The sequence below is a fragment of the Podarcis melisellensis genome (assembly GCF_964234715.1).
Source record: "Podarcis melisellensis genome assembly, chromosome: 1".
In the NCBI taxonomy this organism is placed as follows: Eukaryota; Metazoa; Chordata; class Lepidosauria; order Squamata; family Lacertidae; genus Podarcis; species Podarcis melisellensis.
The window spans coordinates 85,910,170-85,923,022 of NC_138528.1; the positions used below are offsets into that span (position 1 = coordinate 85,910,170).

General features: G+C 42.7%; 1 long non-coding RNA gene across 1 annotated transcript in view; it reads right to left on the reverse strand.

Annotated features, from left to right (window-relative positions):
• Window positions 1–10,549, reverse strand: part of LOC309355352 — a 28,806-nt gene extending 18,257 nt beyond the window's left edge. The window contains exons 1-2 of the long non-coding RNA XR_014162512.1: window positions 10,413–10,549; window positions 10,051–10,166 (exon numbers count right to left, since the gene is read on the reverse strand). This is a non-coding gene — a long non-coding RNA (uncharacterized lncRNA). The remainder of the gene's footprint in view (window positions 1–10,050; window positions 10,167–10,412) is intronic.
• Between the last annotated feature and the right edge of the window lie 2,304 nt (window positions 10,550–12,853).

Here is a 12,853-nt window from a genome sequence, read left to right on the forward strand (position 1 = left end):
AGATTGTTAGGTTTCCACAGTCAAAGTGGAAGGCCCAGGGACCAGATGCAGCCCAATCGCCTTCTCAATCCAGCCTGCAGATGGTCTGGGAATCAGCATGTTTTTACATGAGTAGAATGTGTCCTTTTATTTAAAATGCATCTCTGGGTTATTTGCGGGGCACGGTGGACTGGCCCATGGCTGAAAAAGGTTGATGACCCCTGCCCTAGTGCAACAAATCCACTTTAAAAAGAAATAAGACTTTTTGCAGTTTGGAAGGTGATGAAAAGCGAAAGATGAACAAATGACTAAAAGGAAGACATATGAACAAGCAAGTGAGGATGAATGCAGAACAAATGCTAATTGTCATACATCTGCCCCTCAAATAAATCAGAATGCATGCTCAGTAAAGACAGGATATAATCTAGTCTCAGCATAAACTCTGTGCAAGCCAAGCAGGATGAATGCTCAATAAAGAGGTTGCTTGGAAGGGACACAGGTTAGGCTTATAGCACATCAAACTGCCTTGAGCAACCTTCTGGGTGATCTCTCCCCAGTCTGTGCTTAGCCCCCAACTGCTTTTTAAAGTTTTTGCAAGGCTGACTCTATTCCTTGCAAAACAGCAGGTCAATCCAGTTTAATCCCTGGGAAAGAACAGAAGTGACTGGCTAGTCCAAGGTACAGATCCCTTTGTTGAATGTGAATTAGAAAAGGACAGTGCTACTTCTGCAGAGACAGAACTCCATGAAAATTAATTGGTTCACATCCATTTCCCACTCACTCAGTAACCACACAGAAATTCATAACCCAGATGAGTACGTATTAATAAGTAAATTCAGGGAGATTTGGTCAAATGGAAAATAAACATGGTTACATTTGATTCGTAGAGCAGAGTGGGCAGACCTCAGGCTTGTTGGATATGTTTTGTTTTTTGCTAGAACCTCAAGATTTACCAACCAGAGCCAGGTCCAAAATACTGAGTACAGGGTGTACCAGAAGTTACTAGAGCTCACAGTCCACTCCTGGTTAGCTTTCTTCATTTCAGCAGCCCAATGTAGTTGGTAAAAGGGGTTTTGGTTTTATTCAAGTAACTGGGAGACAAGAGAAACCCTTGCAGATCTCTTGCAAATAATCCAGAGATCTACTAGCAGGCCCCTGCCTAATGTCTGCCTAACTCCAGCCCTGTAGTACTAATCTCACAGTTCCATTTGCCTTGTCTGCTGAAAAGACTGGGAAGGCAGTGGTGGCTGGAGTCTCTCTTTCATGGAAATGATTTCTGTCCAGAATCCTTGAATTTCTCCATAGGGCTTGTTCTTTCTTTTAAGTCTCTTTTTAAAGTCTTTACATCTCAGACTTCCCCACTCCCAAGCGCAGGGTTCCACAAAGCGATGCCTTTGTCTCTTAGAAACACACAAAAACCAAGCTGACCACTTTAGCATGGTTTCACTCCACCCTGCCACCCAGCGACAGCTAAATCCATATGTTAGCCCCCCAGCTAGATGCAGCAATTGGTTTTGTCTTTAGACATGCTTTCACTGGCATAGGAGCAGGCAGGCAGAGGTTTCCTCCTATGGAGAAGAAAGTAAATAAACCCAGCCCCTGGAATGACTTTCGTGGCCGTTACTGTATTAGAGTAATCATAGAGCGCATAGTGCTGGATAGTAATTAATCCCTCATCAGGACTGTACCAGGGGGATGCAAGGCCTATGGAAAATCACACTGTCCTCCTCACCACCACCACCACACTGTCTTAACCTCCCCTCTGCTTCTGCTGCCTCCACCAGCTCATTCCCTGACTTGCTCTAAGAAAGGATGAATTGGAGAGCTTTGCTAGATGGGTTCTTTTAGGTAGCTTAATGCCACATCTGCACCATACTTTTAAAGAATTGTTATGAAACTTTTACAGTCATGAGGTTCCTCAAACAATCCTGGGAAGTGTAGTTTGTGAAGGGTGCTGACAGTTATTAGGAGACCCCCTTCTCTCTTTCCAGGAAACACTAGGAATTGTAGCTCTGTGACGGGAACAGGGGTCTTCTCACAACTCTCAACATCCTTAACTACAGTTCACAGAATGCCTGGTTTGGGGGGGGGAGCCATGGCTGTTGAAGTGGTATGATACTGCTTTAAATGTATGGTGCAGATGTAGCCTTACACACACTAAACTGAATAGCCTTGGGCATGGGTGTGCACGTCTTTAAGTGATAATGCATATGACTTCACATACTGTACTTCTAAATGTGTTAAGCCAGACTTGCTGTGTTTGGGGCCCCTACTGCTCATTCCACTGCCCCAAAATCCTACCCTGACAGCATCACTGGGGAAGCTGTCCCTTGTTCCTCCTTTCTCCTCTCAATTACCGTGGCTGTTTTGATTGGTAACAGCTACATGATTCCAGGCTCATTTCCACTTGTTTATGGGGTTTTGCCGCTAGGGGTTAGTCACCCCCTGCAAATGAAGAAGTAGTTGGGGGTGGGGGATAAAGGACCAACTGCAAATAGCTTTGCTGGAGAATGGACTGAGTGGTATGTCAGTGTGTGGATGCCAGTCGGCTACTTCCTTTCAAACAGCTTTTTCTCTCCAGGCTCTGGGCCAGCTTTCCAGGGTTGGTGCTATTCCTTTTATAGTTCAATTCCTTTGACAAGATAGACGGTCTTTGAAGAGCAAAGGGGAAAGGGGCAGGAGAGCAGGCTGCCTCTTTGGGTGGAAAAAAACAGCCAGCCGTTGGAAAGGATTCCCTTTTCCACAATATTCAGGGTGGGTGGTTAAGTGTAGGCATGCTAGCGGCTGCAGTTTATTAACTACACTTGTGCTATTCTCTCCTGCTAACCTTTCCCCTCCCAAACCTGTTTACATTTCATTTCTAAGCAGTCACCCATCAAGGCAGGGATGTTCTTGTTGTGGAACTGTGTGACAGGGGCTTTCAAACCATCCTTTTGTGCCAATTCTTCAATCTAGGATATGACAGAAGTTAAGTGCTCAGGTGTAAGGATAGACAAATGTGTAATTTCGTTTTCATCTCAGTTCCTCATTTTTCCAAACTTAAATTCAGAGCTCTACATTAGCATATCGATTGGTCATGAAAATTCATAATCATTTTAGTATGGATTTCTCCTAATGCACACATTTTTAATCTACTGTTGTCTAATATGCAAATATTTGTAAAGCAATTGTCCCTAATAAAATGCACATTTCTAGGTTATTTTCACTAATATATACATTTTTAACATACACTTTATCCTAGCGTGTGCATTTTTCACACATACTACTTAATGGGAGAACTGCATTGCAAAATTTGGGGAAGTGCAAATTGCGAATTTTGAAGGATGTCTGTGTTTTGGTCCTCTTATTGTTTCATAAAGTTTGTCTTTTAATGCAAACTGACTCAGATTTCTTCCTCATCCCTAGCTAAGAGGGAGAGAGACTGGTTCACACAGATTGTCAGTAAACACCAATGCTATGGCCAAGGCATATTTTATTTATTTGTTTGCTAATTTATAAACAGCTTCACAACCAAAAGCTACTGAGGCAGTATACATAACAACAAGATAAGATGCAAAAGTAAACCAGTAAAATCAAAGCAATAAAAACCATGCATACCATTGTAATCGTTATTAATCCATAAAATAATTGGGAAAGCCTCCTTTAACAAAAGTAGCTGCTCAAATAACAAGATACCGGGCACTTCTCTAATTTCAATTGGTAACAGATGCCAGAAAGCTGGAGCTGCAATACTAAAAGCCCAGCCTCTATTCCATATTTAGCACACCTCTAGGATATGCAATAGTTTAGCTGTTCCCTAGCTGGTGAACACAATTGCCAGTATACAATTGCTAAGGTACAGTCATACCTTGGATGTTGAACGGAATCCGTTCCGGAAGTCAGTTCACCTTCCAAAATGTTCAGAAACCAAAGAGTGGCTTCTGGTTGGCTGCAGAAAGCTCCTGCAGCCAATTGGAAGCCATGACGGACGTTTGGCTTCCAAAAATAGTTCACAAACCGGAACAGTCACTTCTGGGATTGCGGCATTCAGTAGCCAAAATGTTCAAGAACTAAATTGTTCAAAAACCAAGGTGTGACTGTACAGTACAGGGAAGCTGTTAAACCTCTCTCTTTGCATGTGGTAAGATTAGGGCAGAGACAAAGTTCCCCTGCATATACATGAAAACATAGACCTAGTTCTCCTCACAGAGTGAAGTAAAACTGAATGGAAAATTTGTGTCTGGGTTGTAGCACTGTGGATGGAAGCTCACATGACTGAATGGTCTCTCATAATAAATGTCTGGGAACACAGTAAATCAGATGTCAAAATGAAGGATTCTAGCCTTCTCTCTGGTATGCTAGTTTTCTAAATGAAGTTCATTTTTTTTTGTTTTTGGAATGTAGGAGCTTTTAGCTTTGTAAGTTCCCACTTTGCCTGAAGTGGCACAACTCAGGCACAAATCTGCCACCTATGAGATTTCAACAGCAACAGACTAGCTGTCTCCTGTGAGACAGAGCAGCACCAAAGACCAAATGAATTGTATAAAATAAGCAAAATGTGCACTTCAGCTTGTTCTGCATAATATATACAGATTGAAGAACTGAATGCTCCTTGGTGTAGAATTTGGATGAAATGAATTTGTGTTTGTTTTATGCAAAGCACACCAAACCATATTGATGCCTTGTGCTGGTTAGGTCATTGGCATTTGGTGGAATAATGTATCACCACTTACTTGACCTCCCATTGGTCACATTGCTGCTACATATGAGGACAGAGAGGAGAGAAGCAAGCTTGGCATGGTGCCTACACATGAGTAGAGTCAATCCAATGCTCCTGCCTGTTTGCATCATGCCAACCTTCCTGCGACCTCATCCTCTGTCCTGGTACACAGCAGTGATGTGGCTAACAGGAGGTCAGGTGAGCACTACTGCTCTGCCTCTCCTTTCACTACTCAGGTGCATCAAATTCCCTCTTTTCCTTCATCCTACATGTGGGGGAACATTTTGCCTTCCAGATGTTACTGGACTACAATTCTAATTATCCCTGGTCATTGGCCATGCATGCTGGGGCTGATGGGAATTGTAGTTCAGCAACTTCTGGAGTGTCAAACATTCCCCATATCTGGGGAATTAAATCCTTCAGTATTAGCTCCATTAGGCTGTGTCAGTCTCTGAAACACTTATTGCACATTGCACAAGATAGCACTACTAGGTGGACATGTTGAGGAACAACAGCTGGCATTTTGGAGACCTATAAAGACCATAGAGTGGTTTAGGTCCTGTTAAAATACTATCAGAGTTCTGTAATGCACTTCCACAGAAGTTTCTTATCCATTGCTATCGTGGATTTACCCACTGCTGCCATTTCAAATGTAACACACATGCATTTCTATTTAAGTTCGATTGTAAGCGGGTGGCAGAAACATCATACAGAGCGATCGAGTCAGAAGGCAAGAGAGGGACACCGCTACCATGGGAAAGTCACACTGATACAGTGTGTACACCACTACACCACTGCAAAAAAAGTGATCTGTCTTCCATCTTCTTCGTGCAGAGAGGCTCAGAAGCAATGAATGCAAATAATTTCCCAGATTTGGAGCAATTACTAGCAGCTGGCCTCATCCCAACCCACAAATGGTTTAAACTTGAATACTTGGATTTAGAGCCATTTCACTGCCACTGACCTTAGTGAATCTCAACCACCTCAGTCCTACTGCAAAGACTTAACTAATTTGCACAGTGGCCTGCCTGGCTCCTAATTCTGACCTCCTACCTTTATTTCAACTCTGGTCAATTTTGGGCGGAGTTTTTCCTCTCTGAATCCATCCATTTGTTTGCAATTTGGGCAATATGTGTTCCTCATTTCAAGTTACGATTCTCCTACGGCATGGGCAAAACCCCAAACTGCTTTAAGTATAGGTGCAACATGCAAAACGGCGTCTGGAAAATATATCCTTTCCCTTCCATCTGGAAATAGCTAGGGATGATTTGCTTGTTCTTAAAGCTCAAATGCTGGATGCTTCTACTTCAAGGGTGATTTACCCCCCAAATCCCAGTATTTTTCATTTGCATGGGTTTACTTTCTCCGTATTGATTCATCAGAAATGTTTGCACGGTGAAATCATTTTTTCCATGCACTGACTCAGATAGAAGATGAAGAATATTATTGTAATGGGAAGGGGGGAATGCTTATAATTTTGTAAACAGAGGCTGGGAGGAGGCACTTTGTGTTGGATTTCTGGGCACCCATTCTGTTTTTTTCTGGAAAACTCTACTGACAACGTGGAGAAGGCCAGCAAAAATAAATAAATACAAACATTTCCATTGGATCCTCCTTGGATCTCTGGTCTGGGGATCAGTTCACTGAGTTCAGCATGAGGTTTGGCTATGAAATGTGTAGCTCATTGTGGCAGTATTGCTGCTGTCAGAAATGGCAACTGCGTATGAAATGTTGAAAAGGGTTAATGAATAATGCACATGTGTGCTCGTAGCATCAATAAGAGGGACAAAGGTGTGCCCTCCTGACCTCCATGAGTTCAGGGGGCAATCTGAAGGGATAGTCTCCATGCTTTATCATTTCTGCTGAATGTATGGGGGCTTGAGAAGGTGGAGCTAGTGAAGACACAATACTGGGAGCTGGGCCAACAAGCATGGCTCTGCTTCTCCCCTCCATGCCTTTACGAATGCATGACTGGGAGTTCTGGAGCAGGGCTTGCGCCAATCATTGCTATATCAACAACTTAAAAAGAAATAACAAATCTCTGCGGTCTGCGCTCACAGGCATTGCCCAAAATTCCTACAGGAAATGATCATTGTTCCATTGAAGGACAAAATTTTGGATTTCACTGTTGCCAATTTCCTGTAAACGCATCCATCGATCAAAATTCACAGGGCAGATTCAAGATTTCCTGAGAAAGTGGTGTTTGGTTACCTCTAGAAATTGAGAAACTAAAAACAGCTAGCTTTTATTTTTTGCAGAATTTTTACAAAAAAGTCACAGCATGTTCCAAGCCATTCAGGCATATGCATTTACACCAGAATAAACAACATTTGCATCCTGAGATGGACCCTTTCAGCCTGGTTAGTGTTTGATGAACACAACCTCCTCCCAGCTGTTCTCCACTCCTTTCATCTCACTTTCCCCTCCCATAGCCAAGGTAAATAAGGCAACAAATAAATGTTGATTATGCAATTGGCCTAGGGTTTCCTCTATCCATCATAGGTAATCGCTAAATATCACTCACTCACCTTGACCTTTCACATCCTCCCTAGCTGGTTTCACGTGAACTGTGAAAGTATACAGAATTTTGCATATATGTGTTCAACTTCACAAATGTACCAGTTTCCAAATGTTCCAGTTTTAGATTTCTAAATATCCCAATCATCCACATCCAAGCATATCCAAACATTGCTCCAAAATGGACTAATGCTAACCACAAGAGGTATCCAAGCATGTCAAGAGAACTTCCCTTTCCCTTGCCTACAAATGTCAAGTTCTACTTTCATGTTCCATCTACCCTATGACCTTCTAAAAACTTGAGTAAAGTTACTTTGCCAAAGTATATATTTTCAAGCGATCGAAGCATCCTATGAATCAAACAATTTTATTGGATTAATAAAGCAATACTGTAGGTATTTAGGATCCCTACACTATGATCAGCCCAGCAGTTCAGTAACTACATAATCCCCCTCACCATTTTAGCTAACATTTTATTACCCACTGCTTTGTCCCCAGAAAGCATGGAGTGTGTACTAAACAGAAATTTGTCCTTTTATTGAATTGTTGTGCTGCTTTAACGATATTGATATAGCCAATATTGCTATATTATTCCTTACTCCTCAAGGATCTCAAGGCAATGAGCATGGTGGTTTCCCCTTTTATCTTCACAACAACTCTGTGAGGTAGGTTGGGCAGAGATTGGCCAAGTAAGTTTCATGGCTGAGGGGATATTTCAACTTGGGCCACCTGTCTCCTAGTCCAATGCACTACATTACTAAATGCAATGGCAGACTTGAGCACAGACCACTTGTGTGCTGCCCCCAGTTGCTTTTTTCCCCCTGGGTTTGTGCAAAGGAAATGTAAAAATGAAAATAGGGTTGAGGTCTGTAAAACTGCAAAAGAGCTGAAGGTTTTTCAAGGTTAGTGGGAAAGGCAAGAGTGGAAACAAAAAGTCTCAGTGGGAAATGATGAATAGGCAGGTTTCTGCACAGATTTTAAAAAGTTTTTTTAAAAAACAACAAGTCACAATAAAGGGTCGTGGAGAAGGAAGGGCTTTGCAATGACTGGGATAAATAGATATTTGAAATGTACCCAAATAAACATGAATAGCACTAAGTGATAGCATAACTGCACTTTCCTCCTTAGACTAATTGCTATACTGGAGAGGGAGATTTTTACAGAGGTTTCAGTTGAGAAGGTAAGCCTAAATCTCTCCCCCTTGCATGTTGAAATATTAATAACAACACTCTCCCCACCTCTGAACTGGTATTTAACATTTAGAGTTCCTCCAAGCTCTGACTATTTTGTGGGAAAGATTCAAGCACATACAGAAACTTCAGATTTACATAAAGTGGATTAAAGGGCTCTGTTGTCCTTTCCACAGGACAACTATCTACAGGAAGTGACCATTTTGAATGGCGGTTCCCCCCCATGTTGGTGGAGTGCACATAAACTTGCCCCACCCATTCCACCCTGCCCCATCCCTATTCTGGGTCCAAAAGGACCGTCGCATCGGCGGTTTCACATCAATTGGACTCGCACAAAATGCTCACCGCCTGTACTGTAAAAAAATGAATTGACGTTTCAGCCACTTGGAAAGTGATGGGGAACAAATTGAAAACTGTAGGGTGACTGAATGCTAACAGGAAAATGCCAAAACATGCTGCAAGCAAATTGAATGGAGATGAATGCTCCTTGTCGTATAAATGTCCCATAAACAAATCAGAACAAGTACTGAGTAAAAACTAGGTACAAGGCCTCCTCAGATGTTGTTTCCCTTGTGCCTTCATGATGATTTACGCTCATAATGGTATCCGGGGGTTGGGCAAGGGGGCATTATAAGTGATCCTGCCTTCAACACTGTTTGCAGCTGCAGATGTTTTGGGGCTTGACATACTGCTTTGTTTCCAATCAGTGAATGTCCCTTAATTTCCTGATGAAATCTTGTACCTTTTCATACCACAAACATTGGGGGTAGGGTGTTCCACTTTTGTTGTGCTGTAATGCAAGGGTTGCCCTTCCATATGGCAATAAAGTCAGACCCTAGGGATCTTAAGTTTATTTTGGATTTGGGGAGGGGATTCATAGGGACGAAATCAATTTGGTGTTTTTTTACATCTATGTAGGTGAGACAAGCACAGAAGCCCCATGAGATGAAACAGTTGGCAACTCAAGAAAACAGGAAAGAACCAACCCTGATCTGCCTTCTGTGCCACCAGGTGCCCCTTCCTCAGCTTCCCTTCAGCCTCCTTCTCCTTGGACTCTCCCTTCCCAGTAATAACTGCCCCTTTCTCCTCAGTTGCCATGTCCTTTTGCAACAACAGAGGCAGTATGTAGTAGTTAATGTCAACAGCTGGAAAGGCATTAGCACAGCTTACAATATAAGGGGCACCTCAGCAGTTATTTATTTATTATTGCAAAAGGTAGGTGTACTTTTGAATATCTAGTGGGGTTTTTTTTAAGTATTAGGTGGCTTTCACTTAAGTCCTTTGTGTGTTTCATCCATCCACCAGTTTCCTTTTACACATCACATTCATGCACATACACAGACCATTCACCTTGATCACATTCAAAGCCTCACATTCAAAACTCCCCATTCAAGCATACTCCAGGAGACATCCATTAAGAACCCCAAAGGACAGCTTCACTCACCCCCCCCCAAATATCCACTGGGGTTTGTCAACCGGCTTCTGAAGATTAATTTCAACCAGCTTACACCCACAAACAACCACCTGCTTCTTCTGCCTGAGGGCATCCGCTAGCTTCCGAATGCACACTCCACTATCTTCCCCCCACCAATGTCTGCCACCTTCCCCTAGGCCTAGGTCCCCCGCTAGGCACCAGCCGTGCTCCCGCTCCGCAATTGAACTTGCCTTGTTATCGCTCCGCAGCCAGAGGACTGCCTGCCTGTGTCCATCTGCCAGCTCACCTTCTCCACCAGGAAAGAGTCTGGGCAACGGTGGACATCACAGCTGTTGCTCGCTGTGTCCTGTTGGGGAAGAGGGAAAGGCCCACTCAGTTGCCATGGTAACACAGGTGTCTCATGCCCACAGCTGAGGACGCATCATCATCATCTCCTCAGATCCCACTAATTGTGGCTCCACCTCAGCAGGGGTTAATTTGAGTACTTGTTTATCATTAAAAATATTTATAGAGCAACTTTCTTCAGTTTGATACTAGGAAGGAGTGCACCATAAAAGTACTGTAGAGAACCCCCCCCCCCAAAAAAAAAAACCCTAGGCTGCATTTCCCTGTAGGGAACACTGTGGCGTTTGTTAATGTAACTGACTTGCATAGGTTTGCATGTTAAGAGACATATGGTAAAATGTTATGCAGGGAGATATTTGAAAGATAGGAGTTAAAGTGAGTGTGGTGGGCAGGGGCATAGAATGTTGGTATGTGGCAGGTGCTGATTGGCTGAGGGTGAAGTGTGACAGTTAGAACAGGTGTGCGTGAAGGAAAATGGTAGAGGGAGGGAGAAGGAGAAGAGTGGCTGGTGTAGATACTGAGGAGCAGTGGGTAGAGTAGGCAGGATTAGGATTTGCATTAGAAATAGAGCTTTAGGCACATGTTATGAAAGGCAAAATATCCAAAGATTGTTACTGAAAGCAAATAATATAATAACTTTCTATATTCAGCTTTTACTTTATTTTTTAAAAAATTAATTTCTATACTGCCCTTCACTTGAAGTTCACAGGGAGGATTACAATGTAAAAACACAAAAATAGATACCATAATGAACACAAACAATAACCCCACCCACTCACAGTTTAAAAGGCCATAGAACATTTAATTAGCTACAGGCCTGGAAGAATTTTATAGGGTTGCCATATTTCAATTCATACGGAAAAGTTGTTGAGTTTTTTCTAGGTTTTTGCAAAAAAGTTTTTGAGTTGTTTTTAAGGGAAATCGCCAAAAATGGCACTGCCGACATGGGTTGCCAGATGGTTAATTGCTGGCTATGTCCGGGAAATTCCAGACAAATGGCAGCCCTATAATGATAGAACCACGGGATTGTAACGTTGGAAGGGACCACAATGGTCATCCTGTCCAACCACTTACAATGTAGGAATCTTTTGGCCAACATAAGGCTTGAACCCACAACCCTGAGATTAAGAGTTTCTTGATTTACCAACTGAATTATCCAGATAAATGTTTTTGCCCAATGCCTAAAGAAGTGCAATAAAGGCACCAGGCAAGCCTCCCTGGGGAGAGCTTTTCACAAGCAGGCAGCCACCACAGAAAAGGCCTATTCTTGTGTCCCTCTGGAGCAGTGGAGGTGCAGTGGAGGTGCATGAAAAAAGGCCTCCAATGATGATTTCAGGGTCTGGGTCAGTTCACATGGGGGGGGGGATTTTTAAAGAACAACTCATCAGATGAGTTAGTGGTGGTGTGTAGAGTAAATTTAAAGGACCTGACCCATGCAACCTGGCCTGCACCAGGTTGAATCAAAAACATGATTCTTTCTGCTCCCCTACTTGGTCCCTTGCTCTGCTCATATTAGTTGTCTCCACTAGCTGATGTACTTAGTTGTTTTACTAGCTCATGACTGAGATTTGCAGGTTGCACCAAATTCCGTTTAGTCAGAAGTGAGTCTCACTAAAAACAAGAGGACTTTTTCAAAGCAAACATGGTGGTTGCCATGCAGGCACCTGTGTTAAATCAAAGCCCCACTCCCAAGGTCTTAAAGCAGATCGATTTTGCGGATTAGGCTGCCCGGTTTCAAATAGCCAGGAGACAAGATTCAGACATCTATGTTACAACAGATGTCATCAGTAGCTCCTCAGATTTCTTTATTTCTGCTGAACAATTTAGTAGGAGGTGAGAGGTTAACTGAGAATCATGTCTTTCTTATACGTAAGCCAGAAAGAAATGGCATGACCCACATAAGGCTAAGCACTCTGAAGTCTCATTAATGGAGACTTAGCCTGCAATCTTATATCTACCTACCTTGGAGTAAGTCTCATTGAACTCAAAGGGTAGAAATGTATGGGATTGCACTGTCAATGACATATTTTTTTTAAAAAAAAATATAATCATCACCATCCGATTTATTACCTGCCCTTCACCAGCAGGTCACAGGGTAGGTTGCAGCAATATTTAAAAACAAAACAAAACAGCCTTAAAACAGTTTAAAAACAATCTACAGCCACAGCCTGCCCTCTCCCAAGCCAACCTCACAAACTACTCTCCTAATCTTAACATCCGAAAAGGAAACAGTCATTCAGATATTTAGTGTCTAAGTAATTTAGAGCTTTAACCACTAGCATCAGCACCTTCAGCTGAGCAAGGAAATCAGCTGACAAATGATGCAGTTGTATTAAAACAGGGGTTATAGGAGTCCTAATTGAAACCCCAGCCTGTAATCTGGGCATTGCATTTTTGACCAATTGAAGTTGCTGAGTCATCCTCAAGGCACACAGAGAGCATTGCAATAATCCAGTTACCACAGCATGCAATACCATAGCCAAGTCATTTTTGCTCAAAGGGTCTAGAACTAGTGAACTAGCTGGAGCAAAGCACTAGTAGCCACCAAGGCAGCCTCAGTATCGAGTGCCAAAGGTATTTAACACTCTCGTGATAAAATAAGAGCTTGAAAGTCCTTGATTGTGGGTGGATTAGGCCCATGGTACAGTCGTACCTCGGGTTACAGACGCTTCAGGTTACAGACTCTGC